At 29.5% G+C, this 15,176-nt stretch overlaps 1 protein-coding gene across 3 annotated transcripts in view; it reads left to right on the forward strand.

Moving 5' to 3' along the window:
• The window catches only part of LOC114132683 (ras GTPase-activating protein raskol-like), a 136,964-nt gene that overhangs the window by 67,685 nt on the left and 54,103 nt on the right, over positions 1-15,176 (forward strand). The window lies entirely within an intron of this gene.

Here is a 15,176-nt window from a genome sequence, read left to right on the forward strand (position 1 = left end):
GTTAAAAAAAAAAACTATAACTATTTGTTAGTCACCGAGAAGCACTGTGAATTACTGAGAATATAATATTAAGATAAACAAATTTGTTTGTAAAATCTTTATGAAATGAAACGTTCAGAATTCAGATTAAGATTTGATGTTTAATTTTGTGGATTATACCAACGCAGTCTTATTTTAGTGTCTATAACGGCGTATGAACCAAATTAAGTACCTACTATACTGTACTATTGTTTCAAGTATGAATTTAGAAGAAAAACTTTTGAATTTATTAAATAAAAATCGTTTCATTATTCATATATGTAATAGCATGTATACAATTTAAAATTATTTTATTCCTAATTATGTCTACAATCCGATATTGATTGTAATATTATATTATGTAATATATACCTATAATAGATCGGGTAATATAGAAATAAGTCATGAATTGCTATTTAATAACTATATATATATATATATCAAATTGTTAAGATTTATTTATTACTAAATACAATTTTATTTAACATTTACATAATATACTCGTACTCCAATATTCGTAATTTTGATAAATTTCGTAAAAAATTGAATTTAAAAAGCTTATAAAACAAAATTATACTTTTATATTTTCGATATTTTTAATCAATTTTATTATAATACCATTGTGATAAGAACAATTATGAGGGTACCTTATGTTTCAAATGTTCTATTTTTTTAAATGGAGATAATGGACATTTTTTTATTGTATTTCCCCAATAAACTTTAGTATCTAGAAATAATAATATTATTATTTAGAAATAAGGTACGGACAACTCCCTGAAGTAGTACTGGTGATTGATATCTTGATTATTTCATCTTTATTCAGCACTAAAGTTCAATTTAATCTGCAATTCCTGTTGGTTTTAGACTTTTAGTCGAATCAACACTTTAAATTGTTTTATTTATTTTTTCATTTTAATCGATCATTATTATTTTAGTAATTGTATTTAATTGCATCTAATTGCCATGTTTTATTCCTAACAAGGGCCCCTAGAAAATAAGTTCAGCGCGACTGATACACGGGAGAAACAAAATACAGTTTCATTCCGTGTTCATTTTTAATTTTTTCAAAGATCTTAATTTTAAGTGTGAAAGTTTGATCTTTCAAAATAAAAGTATTTATTCTCAAAAGTTTAAAAAACTTTAAAAAAATATTGATTGATAATATGTGAACATTATAAAATATAAATGTTTTAATGATAACATAAAACAAGTCAGATAAATAAGATTCAAGCACAATTTTCTTAAAAATAAAATGAAACAATTTTTCATTGTTCGATTATGCCATAAAAAATATTATATTATTATTATTATTATATTATAATATAATATATTCGTAATCTACATTTCTACTATGTAACTAAAAATTGCTATACAAATTATAATAATATCGCGTGATCTAAAAAAAAATTATAATCATATCATTAGGTATTTATGTACATCAAAAATTATTAAATGTAAAGAAAAAATACTGAGAGTAACGTCTTTTAATTATTTATAAATACGTTTTTGTTATTGGACACGAGAAGAAGAATAAGAATATATTAACAAATTATGGTCGACTAACATCGTTAAAAAAATGTTAGTTTTATGTTTATAAAAATATATACAATAAGAATAGTTTTAAATTGTTAAGAAGAACAGTTTAGATGTACGTAAAGACGTTTAGTCATAATTTCTGAGCTCGTAACCCTATACAGTGTACAGTATAACCCACGTGTTTTTGTTTCTATTGTCAACCAAACTACTAAAGAGCTGCAGATGGATGTTTTTTTTTTTCATACTGTTTTTCATACATTTCAAAATCATTCAGCCGGATAAAATATGATATTTAATACAGTCGAGACTCATTACCCGCGTTCACAAACACATGGAAATCAAATAATAATCATAATTAAATATAAAATGAATATATACTATAAACGAAAACTTGTATGAAGATAGATTAGGTATTACTGTAATTAATATTATATACTAATTGATAAAAGTTAAAATAAAGCGTAAACATAATAAAAAATATAATATTATTAAATTCATCTGTATGTAGGTACAACTCTATCTGAGTATGTATGTATATTGTACTTATAACGACATAAAATATAACGTATAAATTGGAGCGGAGGCGTGCGTTGACAAATGTTGTAACTTATAACAATATATTATCATAATATGGTAGTCGATGTCAGTGACTTAAACAGCTGGATGCATAGTGTTATTGAATAATAAGACATAATACAGTCATTATTTTACGAATTTCACATGCAGTACACAATAGCAGCAAACGTACACTCATATGATGGCCATTAGTCGTACAGATTTATATTTTTGAATGTGTGAGAATATCATACGTAGCAAAATTTTTACATTTTTAAACCAGATCGATGTCTTGGTTTAACGAAATAAATTACAAAAAATAATGTAGGTAATATCTAGTGCCCATAGTAATTAAAAAACCCAAACCATTATATATATTGTTGCATAATAATTTTTAAATGCGGATAACAGCTTTTTTTATAATATAAAGGTAATAACTAGTTAATATTATTACATTATAAAGCGCATAGGTTAAGTTTGTTGTTCGTTCGGTATAACACTGTATTGAAATACCCCCATAGATTATAATCTTTATATTACATGTACGAAAATAAAGTGTTAAAATATTTACGTGAATCTGAACTTGGATAATTATAATTTAATAAGTATAATAATATGACTGACGATGAACAATGGTTTATTCCGTTTGAAAACTGTTTCGTTATTTAAATAACAATGATAATTAATAATAAAACATAAGACTTGCTTTATAAACTTGTGCACGGAATATAGTTTTACTTATAACAACATACAATACATAAATACGAGTATACATTATATTATACAAACGGAATAATATATATATGGGTTTATTTTGTTTCAATTTTAGTGAAAAATGTTTTTATAATATAAAGTGAACCATACGCAATGTATTGAAGCCGTTGGCCATACCCCGCAAGAACACGAACCGGTGGATATAACATCAGTACGACAAACAATTTTTATTCTCCTACGTTTCCGTGACATTACACCCACGTCGTATATTATCTCGTTAATCGTATTTCCGTAACAGTATTACTGTCGTTATTTTTTTTTTTATAAATTCATAAATAATAAGTAGGTTCCAATTTTCGTTTGATTTTGCTTCAAATAAGAACTCAATATTTTCTGTTGTGTATTGTTTTACTCGTTTCGTATTTTTTTTTAAATGGAGAAAAATGGTTTTAATTAAGTGAAAGTTCGATAATTGTATATTAGTAGAAAAATATGTACAGTGTATCATTTTAACGATGTTAAACAACTAAATAACTTACATACGTACAGCAAATAATGATAATTTAACTTCTCGCTTAAAATCACCGTTTGAAGCACCTTTCACAATTTGACTAGTTTTCGATTCAACAATTTCCATCTTTAAATTAGTTAAAAATCATAATTGAACGAAATATAAAATTTTAAACTGAAATTTCAGCAGATATGCTATTTATTTTAATTTTGATAATTATTTTTGACGGCCAATATATAATATTATACATTATACTATGTGTATCTTTAACTATATCAGATCCATGACTGTGGTCTGCTAATAAATCGGAATAAAAACCTTGGTATTAATATCTTGTGTCATAAATGTCATTTGTTTCACGGTCCGCGGTGTTTAAATTTTAAATATACGCTTGTAGAACATTAAAAAAAGGATAAAATTAAAATAATACTTTTCATGGCAGCTATAATTAATTGATGTAGGTTTGCATAATATACTCGATATTATTATAAGCTTTAAGGGATTATAAGATGAATTTCTGATTATTTGTTCCAGAAATAATCGTCATGCTATTGATCAATTGTCATGGGGGAGATTAAAACGATTGCTTTTTTTTTCCATTTGTAAAAAAACATTTACAGTCTGTATACACAAAATAATACAATAAGTAAATAAATTAAAAATTTGTACTAGACTTGAAATCGTGAGGGAAGTGAGCATCCATCGACACTACTTCCAAGTGTGAAATATTATTTATAGTATTATACATTATAATTTATAATATTTTAGGTACATCTCATCAATCGATATCGTTTTCAGTTTTCATTTTCTTTCGATTGTGCATCAATAGAAACTCTCAAGCACTAAAATCTATAAAAAACCTAAAGGTGTTGATGTGTATTTTAGTATTATAATATGATGAGTATATTGTGTACCATATGCACGTACAATTCGTAATTATTATTCACTTCGACGATTATAAATTAATAATAATTATCGTAATTATTACAATATTATTATTTTGTGAACGATTATGACCTGCGACACCGCTTGCGCCTGTACCTATGTGTCTAGTTTTAAGTTATAATAACACTATTTGTCTAGTTCGGTGTCGTCGTCGGCGGCGCGCGCGTTCCGCCTCGCCCAGCGTGCGACGTTGTCTCGCCCGACGGAGAGCCTCCGCAGCCGGCAGTGTTCATCCGGCAGTCGATCCGAACGGTAGTGGTTAACCGTCCGCTCTGTTATTTTTCGTCCGTCGCGATCCCGATTTTTAAAATCAGTTTTAATCATTATTTTAAACGCAATATTTTACTGGAATGTCCGAATTAGATTGACGTGCGCGTTTTACGTTTTCGATTTTAACCCGTCCACTGACGAATAAACTATGTTGTCTGTCATGAACGATTTGCCGGACGTACAGCAGCAACCGCCCGTAAGTCCCGCGCACAGCACGGGCACGATTACCCGGAGGTTCAGCAAGGGGTTTCAATCGTGTTTGAAAGGCGCTCGAGACGATTTTGACGATTTAGATGTCGATCAAGGTAAGCACAGCGAGACTGTGGTATATATTAATATATAATATCTTGGCATCGTTCGGCCCTACTTGGACTTTAAAGGCTTTTTAATAATTTGTGTTTAATATCAGCCAAGCCTTTTTTGCGTCGGTTACTCAGAACAGATGGTCATCAGATTATTTATCTTCGATACTGATTGTTATGCGTTCACGATCGATTAAATCTTTCGCTAACCCGACTTCCCGACTTCCCGAGTGAAAGTTTTCTTCAGTTCTTCCCATATTTTTATGTATAAAAAAAAAATTCAACTGAATCATAAGTGGAAATAGTTATAGCCAGTCGCGTGTATTACTCCCAAGTTTTTCAATTAGCGACTGTTGCTACTGCCGCCGTTGGAATCTTAAGGTTACTGCGTTTTATATGCTCGGCTGGGTGATTAATGATTATATTATGACTTTCGACGGTGATTTAGACAGATTTTTGAGGTTACTCGGCTCAATCAGAGCGCGTATATAAACCGACGAAACAAACAACCGAAAAAGGCTATGGTCGAAAGAGAAAAGAAATGAACAGAATAATATATTTATATCTTATTAAATTTATGTATTGAATTATTATATATTTGCATGTGTTGTAAACTGTAGTGGCGCACGTTAATGTACTTATATTATTATTAATGTGTTAGATAAGAGGATTTTTGGACCGGATAACCGGAAGTTTTTAAATACGATAAACTGACGATGGTGGCAGACCGGAAACGGCTGAAGACCTGGAGTTAAGCCTGTTGTCAAACTGATCGTTTATGAAATTGATTTTTATATATTTTCTTTACTCGTCCGCGCGATGCTGCCATATGGTTAAACGACATTTTGTTTAATATAAATCCATATAATCCAAGTAACTAAGTTAGTATACCATCGTATACCACATGTCCACACGTGTATTCCGTCTTTTTAATTGCCGAGTCGCCAGCACAGTTCGCGACATGTGGTAGTAAAGGGATTCGAATTCGACTACGAATATAACTGATTAATCAAAAACTTAAATTTACTCACAAATATAATGATACCTTTACGAATTATTTTTACTGTAAATTATTAACATTATCTATAATAAATAAATTACTTAAAAATCTATACGTGTAGGTAATGAAAAAAAATAATAAAACATCTGTTATAATATTAAATCATGATAATTATTGACAGACTGCCAATTATTATAAATCATTTCCCGTTAGTATCGTTATTATAAGTTAGTTATTATCTCAGTGAAATACTGAAATTAGTTATAAGTTTGATTTTTTTTCAACAATCGTTTTTAAAAGAGGTATAGAATGAAAATTGATACAATACATTAGTTATAATGCATGGTATTTAGATAATCTTGGATATTTTAGATATTTAGATATTTGTAATTGATCGGTTTCATGTTAGAATATGTAAATATCAACATAACATTATGTAGGTAGTGTTAATCATTAGTTAAATTCCTTAACTTACCAACAAGGTTAAATAATCGCTAATTGAAAACTATTATTAACCGTCCTATAATACAAAACACGCAGTAGGTACTTGAAAAATATTACCGAAACACATTTTGTAATATTATCCTAAACAAACGTACAATATATAGGTACCTATTAAAATGTATAGTGTTAAGTATTGTGCGTAACCTGAGGTGTAACCTAACCGTATTCAGGAAAATAATATTTTCTTGTGAATGTAATCAAAACTTTTTCAAAAAGTTATAATTCCCATTATTTTTTTAAATTACATTGTTATCTTGTCTCTTTTGTACATTATACGTGGAAGTTAAATCCAAATCAAAAAATTAATAAATGTAGTGACCAGACAATCACATTTTTCCTAATATAAGATAATATATTCATGAGTTTTCATATTTTCATTTATCGGAGAACACAAACTTTAAATTATAGTATATAATATATCAGCCTATATCCGAATAAAATAAAAATGAACGCCAGTAAATTGATGTAAATTTAACTGTGCCCTTGTTTTCTTTTTTCTCTATCATCATGTGGGTCAAACGCATTTCGGCGCCATTTCCGTTTACCTGTTTACTCGCTATCTATGCAAAACCGTATGCCGTATGGTAATAAAATAATTGGCGCGTTCCCCAATCGACGCGAAAATTTTTGATCAAAGCTGTAAGGCATTAGCGACACCGGTAATATTCGATTTAAAAAATTACAGCGCAGACCGGTCCATTGTTTTAGTTAAATTTTACTCGTCAATACGTGTACTTTCCATGCGACTTTCTCCCATTCGACCAGTTTGACGGTCGTGTGTATTTTTTTTATATGTATCGCGTATATTACAATTCTAATACGTGTTCGCGGGATTTTTAATGCAACCATGTATTGAGAAGTACATACTAGTCACTAAAAGTCAATATTATTTTATATAAAGATAATTTAAAGTCACGGTTTCTCATTTACACCGATCCGACGTTGGTTTTAATGATTTCTATTTTATTACTGTGTTTAGTATTTGGTATATCCTTGGTATAACATATATGTATACTTTATCAAGTTCGAAATGAATTAAATAATAAGATTTATTTATAAACTTTATTTCATTTAATAATTTAAAACTATTAAAATTACATTTATCGTATTGCAATTATTAATTTACCAACATAAGTAATCAAAATTTATCATGATTCATGATGCATATATATGACAATATGACATACTCACATACTATGTATGTAGTTCATAACAATGTTATTATGTATATAGGTACATTTATTCTATATTTATTCAATTGGTTTTAGAAATATTAACAATTCAATAACTGATTGTAACTAATATAATAATATATACACAAAAAGTAATTAGATTAAACATTTACTGTGGTAGAGTAACCAACTGGCTTCATCCCTATGTACATAATATACAGGGGCATATACTAAATATTAATTATAATATTACCTATATTAAATCGATATATATGTATAGTGTTATGTAAGTACTAGTACACCATAAGAACAATTATAAATGATGTTCTATATAGGGTACTATGATCCATAATGTGGAAAACAATATAATTTTTCTTGTAATTAAACATTTAAAATAATAAATTGTTAATCTAACATTTAAATGTGAGGTTTTGAGTAGGTCATCCCTTTTCTAAATAGCCTTTACGATTTTTGCCTATGGGTCATTTTAAAATTTATTTTGAATGAATTTCAAAAGATTTCAAATTACAAAAGTACTATTTTTTTCAAATTATTGCATTTTTATGCATTGGCTACAAGGACAATATTTGTTTTTATAACAACAACGATAGTCTCGTTTGGTGATAGGTATTGTTTGTTTTTCGAACCCACCGCCTACAGCAATTAACTACAACGGCTCTGTACAAATTAGATACATTATAATTAATTATTATACAATGGTTATCCATATAGTAGGCGATTCGACTGAGTTAGGGTGGTATGCCAATGCTACTTACCACAATGAAGTAGACCTCGTTGATATTGTACATTTTAATATTTATTATGTATGTATTTTTTAATATTGATATATTAAATGTTCACTCGGCGTTTGTACAGATGTTGCTCTCAAGCATAGACGCGTAGTCTCGTATGATATATGCATGTGTTATAATATTACATAGTATATTATATTTGTTGGAAAGTTACTTTAAACTCAACATAACTTGCATAAGCAATTATGCTAAGTATTTCGTGTAAAACATTAATATTATTAATTTAATTTTTTACACTCAAATTTTTTTTTGGTATTTTAATGAAAATTAAAAATATGTTTTTTACTAGTATTCATAGAATTTTAAATTAAAGTACATAATGTATTCTATAAAAACAATATCATGTTACGGATAGGTCTGTGACCTTAAAATAACCCCTGCGAGCATGATGCTTATAATATAATAATAATGGTACCTATAACAATAACGAAAAATAACAACAGTCAACTTGAGACAACAATATAATAGCTAAGATATTTTCTATAGGAATTAGGAATAGTATAGATTTCAACTGATGATTCGGCATGATAAGACGGTAATGTAGATGTTAGTTGCAAATCTTCGGGTTTGCCAATTGGTTTCCATCTTGAATTATTGCAGTAGATCTATTGAATTTGATTATCACCCCAATAGTTTTACGATGAATCTGTTTTTCAAAAACTCTTGTGTTAATACAGTAAAAATACATAAACCGTGATTCATGAGCAACGACTATGGTTATTTTTTAAAGTTTCGAGTATTTTTTGTCTTTTTGGTTGAGTTTTCAAGTACTGACAAACAAAGCATCATTCACCCATTTCTAACAGAAACTCGTAATCAATTTTTTTTTTTTATTATTATTATTGATTTGGCACGTCTGTCGCTCTCGAGCTGTATATAACTGTATACTTTTCATATAAAAATCTGAAAATCTGAAAAGGGAATTTAAGAAAAAGAAAATTCGATTGCATAATTACTATGCATTTACAATTGTCGTACTCTATACAATCATTGTATGTTGTATAATTGCTAAAAAAAAATCTCAAGGTTTCGGTTCATTAGCCGTCGTCGGGGGAGTAGGGTCGATGTTAGCGGATGGACGGACAACAGACGCGTACAATGTTAATTAGCTGGCCGAGGACGATCACGTACGTGACAGACGCCGCGCCGGGACAACGCCGATCGCGCACAGAGGGGCACTTTTTTAGGAGAACGTATATACATACCATTATGTGCGTGTGCATGCTTTTAATAATTATTATCACTCGTTTGGTATATGTCTATATAATAATGGTGATAATCATATTATGATATACGTAATCGTCTTCGTAAATTTTGATATTTTAAACGCGTTTCCAACCGTTTTCCTTTCCGATGGACTAAAATGTATAATAATTTATAATATGTATTGTTTATTTGTGTACTAATTACAACACACGTCGCGCGATACAATGACAATCTGTGAGTTAGCTACACAGCTACACAATTGCGTATTACTATTGGCCGTCGAATATCTTTATTCACTTCATCCCCGTAGCATACATTACGATCACAATTCAAGATTGCTATTGCACATTTTCACAAAAATTCAATGCGACAATAATAATAATATTATGGTGTTGGTGGATATCATGGTGTGTACTTGCATTACTTGCGAAGAAAGAGATTCCGATAATTTTTTTGTTTCTGTCCTGTACAGCACCAATCAATTAAGTTGAAACTATCGTTAATAACCGTCGCTTCTCGATGATAATTAAATATCAATAAAAAAATGATAGTAATACTGCACATATTAATGTATTTTAGTAGGTGTAAAAATATTATAACTATTTTATTCCGAGAATATTGCATCCCCACGGTTGACTAAAAATTTGCATAACCTAACCTACACACTTAGATATTTTTAAAAATAGAAAATTACTACTGGACAACTGGTTATAGATTCCCTCCCGTCTTATATTACATCGTGACCTAATGTATGTGTAATTCTAACGTATCGCCATAATAATGTAGATTGTAGGTGTGAGTTATTACCTATTAATTATTATTACTGAGTTATTAGATATTAGAATACAAATATTATTCGACTGTGATTAAATATCTATATATATTTATTAAATAAACAATGGATTTTTACTGTACACGCCGCAAATAATAATAATAATATTATCTACTGTATTGTTGTGAAAAATCGTCAATCGCTGCGGCCATCCGTATACGGATAAACGGTCTGTTGATTTTACTTATCGTTGAAACAGTATTTAATATTTATGTCAAATAGGACGTTGCATTTATGTATAGGTTTGACGCGATCGCTTATTTTCGAACAATGTACTACCTATATACAATATAATATACTCGTACGATTGTATTATTCTTTATTTTGGTCGTTTGATACGGTTTGTTGTGGCGTGCCTCATAATGTTATGTATATAGTTAACGCTGAACGCGCGTCGACAGTTCGCGTCACTATATAATTTTGCTTGTAACTACGAAAATGGTAAAGGCGTCGAGAGCGTTTCCTTAAGTGGTTAATCGACTATATAAATAAATTTTTATAATACAAACTCGAACTCGAGTATCAAAGGGAGTAAAAAAATTGACTTAAAAATGTTTCAAGTTGTATACCGTAAATACTTACATATTTGCACATCAAGGTGCAAAAAAAAATATCAATTTATCGCGACTGGACTATCTGGACTGTATGTAGCCATTTTATGAGTATTATAATTTATATGTAATATGTATATTATGTGCCGTGCAAACAGATGTGAAGTGTGAACTCGACAATACCTTACCTCACTCTCGGTCCAGCGCCTTATTTGGAGAAACCTTAATCGATACAATGACAAATCGCATTTCAAATCTTAATTCTATAGATACTTTACTAATTATAATAATAATAGTGTGTTATTATAATTTGCTGTTTAATATACTGTATAAATGAACTTAATAACTATATATTAATAATTCATATAGCAGTGTCGTTGATAAATTATTACTTTATAATGACATCCGTACTATTTTTATTCATATATTATATATAGATTCTGTCGTGGTATGAATTCTTCACCTATTAAAATTAAATCTTGTAAGTTATAGTATCGATTTGGAGGAGCACGACAATGGTGAGTAATGTTAAATTATGGTATTATACTACTTACAGTGTTCACAGCTCCTTGTAATTATTCGTTACAGTTGTAATGCAGTTAAATTTTAGTAAGTAGCCCATTGCACTACTCAATTTATTCAAGTGTGCAGCGGTTATAAGCTTATAAAGTTAAGTTGTCTCCGTGCCGCCACTGCCGCTTTTTTTCTGACTGTACAATATCTCGAGTATACAAATAGTAATTACTAATTTGAACGAATAGAACAACAACTATATTATCTTAAAACGACGTTCTTAGTAATTTATCAAACTGCAGTTTATTATTTATTTTCATTCAATAATAAACGATTATCGCGAAACACACGTAATAAATATTAATTTATACACTGTACATATTAATTTGATTGTCATAAAATAATAATGGTAAAACGTATAATTTCGTACGGTTTAATATGATTTTTGCATAATATTTAAATTGTATAGGTGCGTTGGTGTAGAATAAATTATTATGCGTTACAAGTTTACAACACTTACAAGTTATAACTGCATTCCTTCGTATGTTTTATCGTAAATAGAGTTATAATACTGTCATTACCTATAGATCAATTCGCTATACACTTAACTGTAATTACTACTTTAATAGTTCAATTTACTTATGTTATTTAACTGTTCAAATTTAGAGTACTCGAATACAAAATAATCGGTCATTGATGATGAGTGATGACTGTGATGAGTAATCGAACGATGAACGCTGTCACTTGTTCGATATCTATCCTGGGTTTTTACCACCGCGAATAACGCACTTATACAGTTCGTTGGGCGATATACCTACTCTCGAAACAACTACGGCGATCGAATCCAAACAGCTTTGCGTAGGCGTATGATCATACCGGTAAAGACTATAGAGAGAGTCAGGCGTATGTTTAGCGCATTAGATCTATTCGTCGTTCGAGTGTCATTGTACTCTACGTACGGGTGGTGTATACGGTGTATAGCAACAGGAGTACGCCTATGGCTTTTTTACGCACAAATAAAATAGTAATAATAAAAAACACGTGCTGGTTAGGGACAAAACGCCATAGCGGGTGGTGCAGTGCGAATTCTAAACTTAGAAACAGCTAGAGAAAATTTAATCTACGCAAGCCATGATAGTCCGCTGTTACTACACCCTCATATACGTATTTTATAATAGGCGTTACACGTACGACATTACGGTATATTATAGTGCGCGTTTATAAGTTAGTATGTATATAATAATACATAATATCGATTTTTCTGCGTGTGTGTTTCTGTCTGTATTCGATAATAAGCTGCCTGGAAACGCGATGACGGCGGTGAGTCACCTGGTCTATGAATAATATGTCGCGGGCGCTTTAAATTCGAATTTATACACTGTGCGATCGACGCCAACAGCAGCAGCACGATTTCGCGTTACCGGCCGATTACTTATTTAACCGCTCTGTGGCGGCGCGTGAGTCGTTAACGTATTTACGTACACTCGATATTTTATATAAGATACTTGTGAATCTATTCGATCGGAGAAACATCTGTTTCGTGTTTACGTATATCCGCACCGCACACGTATTAATAGGTAACATCGTATAAAAGCGTATACGGCAGCGCAGTCCATAACTTACTATAATATAATAATATAGGCTCGACAACTCGCCGGTCCGTATAACATAATAATATTGTTATATTTTAAATTGGTCGTGATTCGACGCTCTGACGGTACGTTTTTCTATTCGAATTTACGATGACGTTATAATATCGAAATCGACGCTTTTTGGGGCTCGAATGACAAATTTTATCGATTAATTTGTACAACAAACGTGCTGCTACGACTTCGACGTCGTATGAAATCATCATTTGCTTAATTACCTATATATTGTGGTGTTCATTAACTTTTTAAAACTAGGCGCGGCGATCTCTAGTGTTATTAATTGCTTGTGAACGTTATACACACACATAAGTACGTCGTTCTCGTGTTTATTTAGAGAAATGTTTCTATTACGAGTAGCGTAAAGGAAATAATAATAACGAGCCTATTATGTTATGCCGTAGAGTACATTACACGCCTTGGATTTTTTTTTTTTTTTTTAATCTAAATTACCCGATAATAGTTTTATAGGCACACGAATCGATAGGTGCGTAGGTATATAATAAATAATAATAATTATTATTATAACTATTATTATTATTATTATTATGATATCTATAAGCACAAAGACGTGGTGTAAATGTGTAATTAACTGCTGCAGTGCTCTTAAAATTATTCTAACACTATGTCATCGACATCATAATATTACGTAAATAATAATGTATTGTGAACGGATTTTAACCATGAAGTCGAATGAACGTTTACTAACAACTGTTGTCAATATCATCAATAATATAGGTGATTGATGGGCCACCAGCTAACCCTTTTTTATTTAATATTATCGACCCTAGTTTATAAGTATACTATTAAAAATGTGCTTTTAAAAGCTATAAGTCAAAAGTCAAAATTATATTAGCCGATAGAGTTCATAGTGTGACGATCCTAAGCATACGTTTTGTATATTATTCAAATGTTACCATATTTTTGACTTGCAGGAGTAGTAAAAATAGAACACTGACACCTGAATCCACAGTTGGTATTTGGACTAAACCGTCGTAAACTCGTATTATTTTTTATATTTTATTTATATTTTTTTATAAAATGTATTATAATAATAATTAAAGTGTATTAACTGGAATTCTTCGCCCGTATTAATAACTGTTTTATATACGTTTACATAATAATATGTAATATAATATTATTATGTACATAACTAAATTGAGATGCATAAATTAGTATACCATAAAATATATGAGACGTCGAATTTTTCCGATAATACGTCCTTTTGTTGTCGAAAGTTGTTGTTCTTTGATCGTTCAACACTAATTATTACTTATTTATTTTGAAAACTATTCGTATAAAATCAATGAGCGGTTCCTAAAATGTATGAAATATCATTGTTATCTATAACTTATATAATATTCTCAAATTTTAATCTTCATACGGTTTGAACTACCAACATTTAACAAGAACCATTATAACCTTTGTTCTAACGATGGATATGAAAACTGCATTTAGAATAACTTTAAATATTAGTTTTTGATTTAATCAGTAGAAAACAATTATATGATTATTTAAAATATACAGTTTCGATCGAATCTTAACATCGTTACAAAATTAAAAGAAGTACGTAATTCGGTGTAAGACGAATGAAAACATTTATATTTAAATTCCATACTTCATACGTAACTCTCTTATACAATTTTCAATTATATTTTAAAATTATAGTGAGTTATTATAGAAATTTCTGTTGAAAATGTATTTGGATAATTATTATGCATAATTTATACCTTTAATTTTAGAACATATGGCTTATGTATGAGTTCTGTCGAAAATCGTATGTATACACTAAATTAAAATATAATACATCAACTATTTCTATTTGATTCAAATCAGAAACAAAATTATTCATTTACTTACAATTTCCTGGTAACCGACTTTTTTCTCTAAATTGTACTAACTACATTATTAAATTAAAATAGTTATTAATAGAGTAGACCAAGCCTACTATTGAATAAGAATTTTATTTTATACGTATAACTTATTCTAAGTGACTAGGAAATTACATTATTAACCTATTTGTATTTTCAATTTTAATAAAGTCACTCAATTGGCTCAGTCATTGCCTAAACGTACATAAATTAACTGC

Source organism: Aphis gossypii, chromosome 2, assembly GCF_020184175.1.
Source record: "Aphis gossypii isolate Hap1 chromosome 2, ASM2018417v2, whole genome shotgun sequence".
NCBI classification, from domain to species: Eukaryota; Metazoa; Arthropoda; class Insecta; order Hemiptera; family Aphididae; genus Aphis; species Aphis gossypii.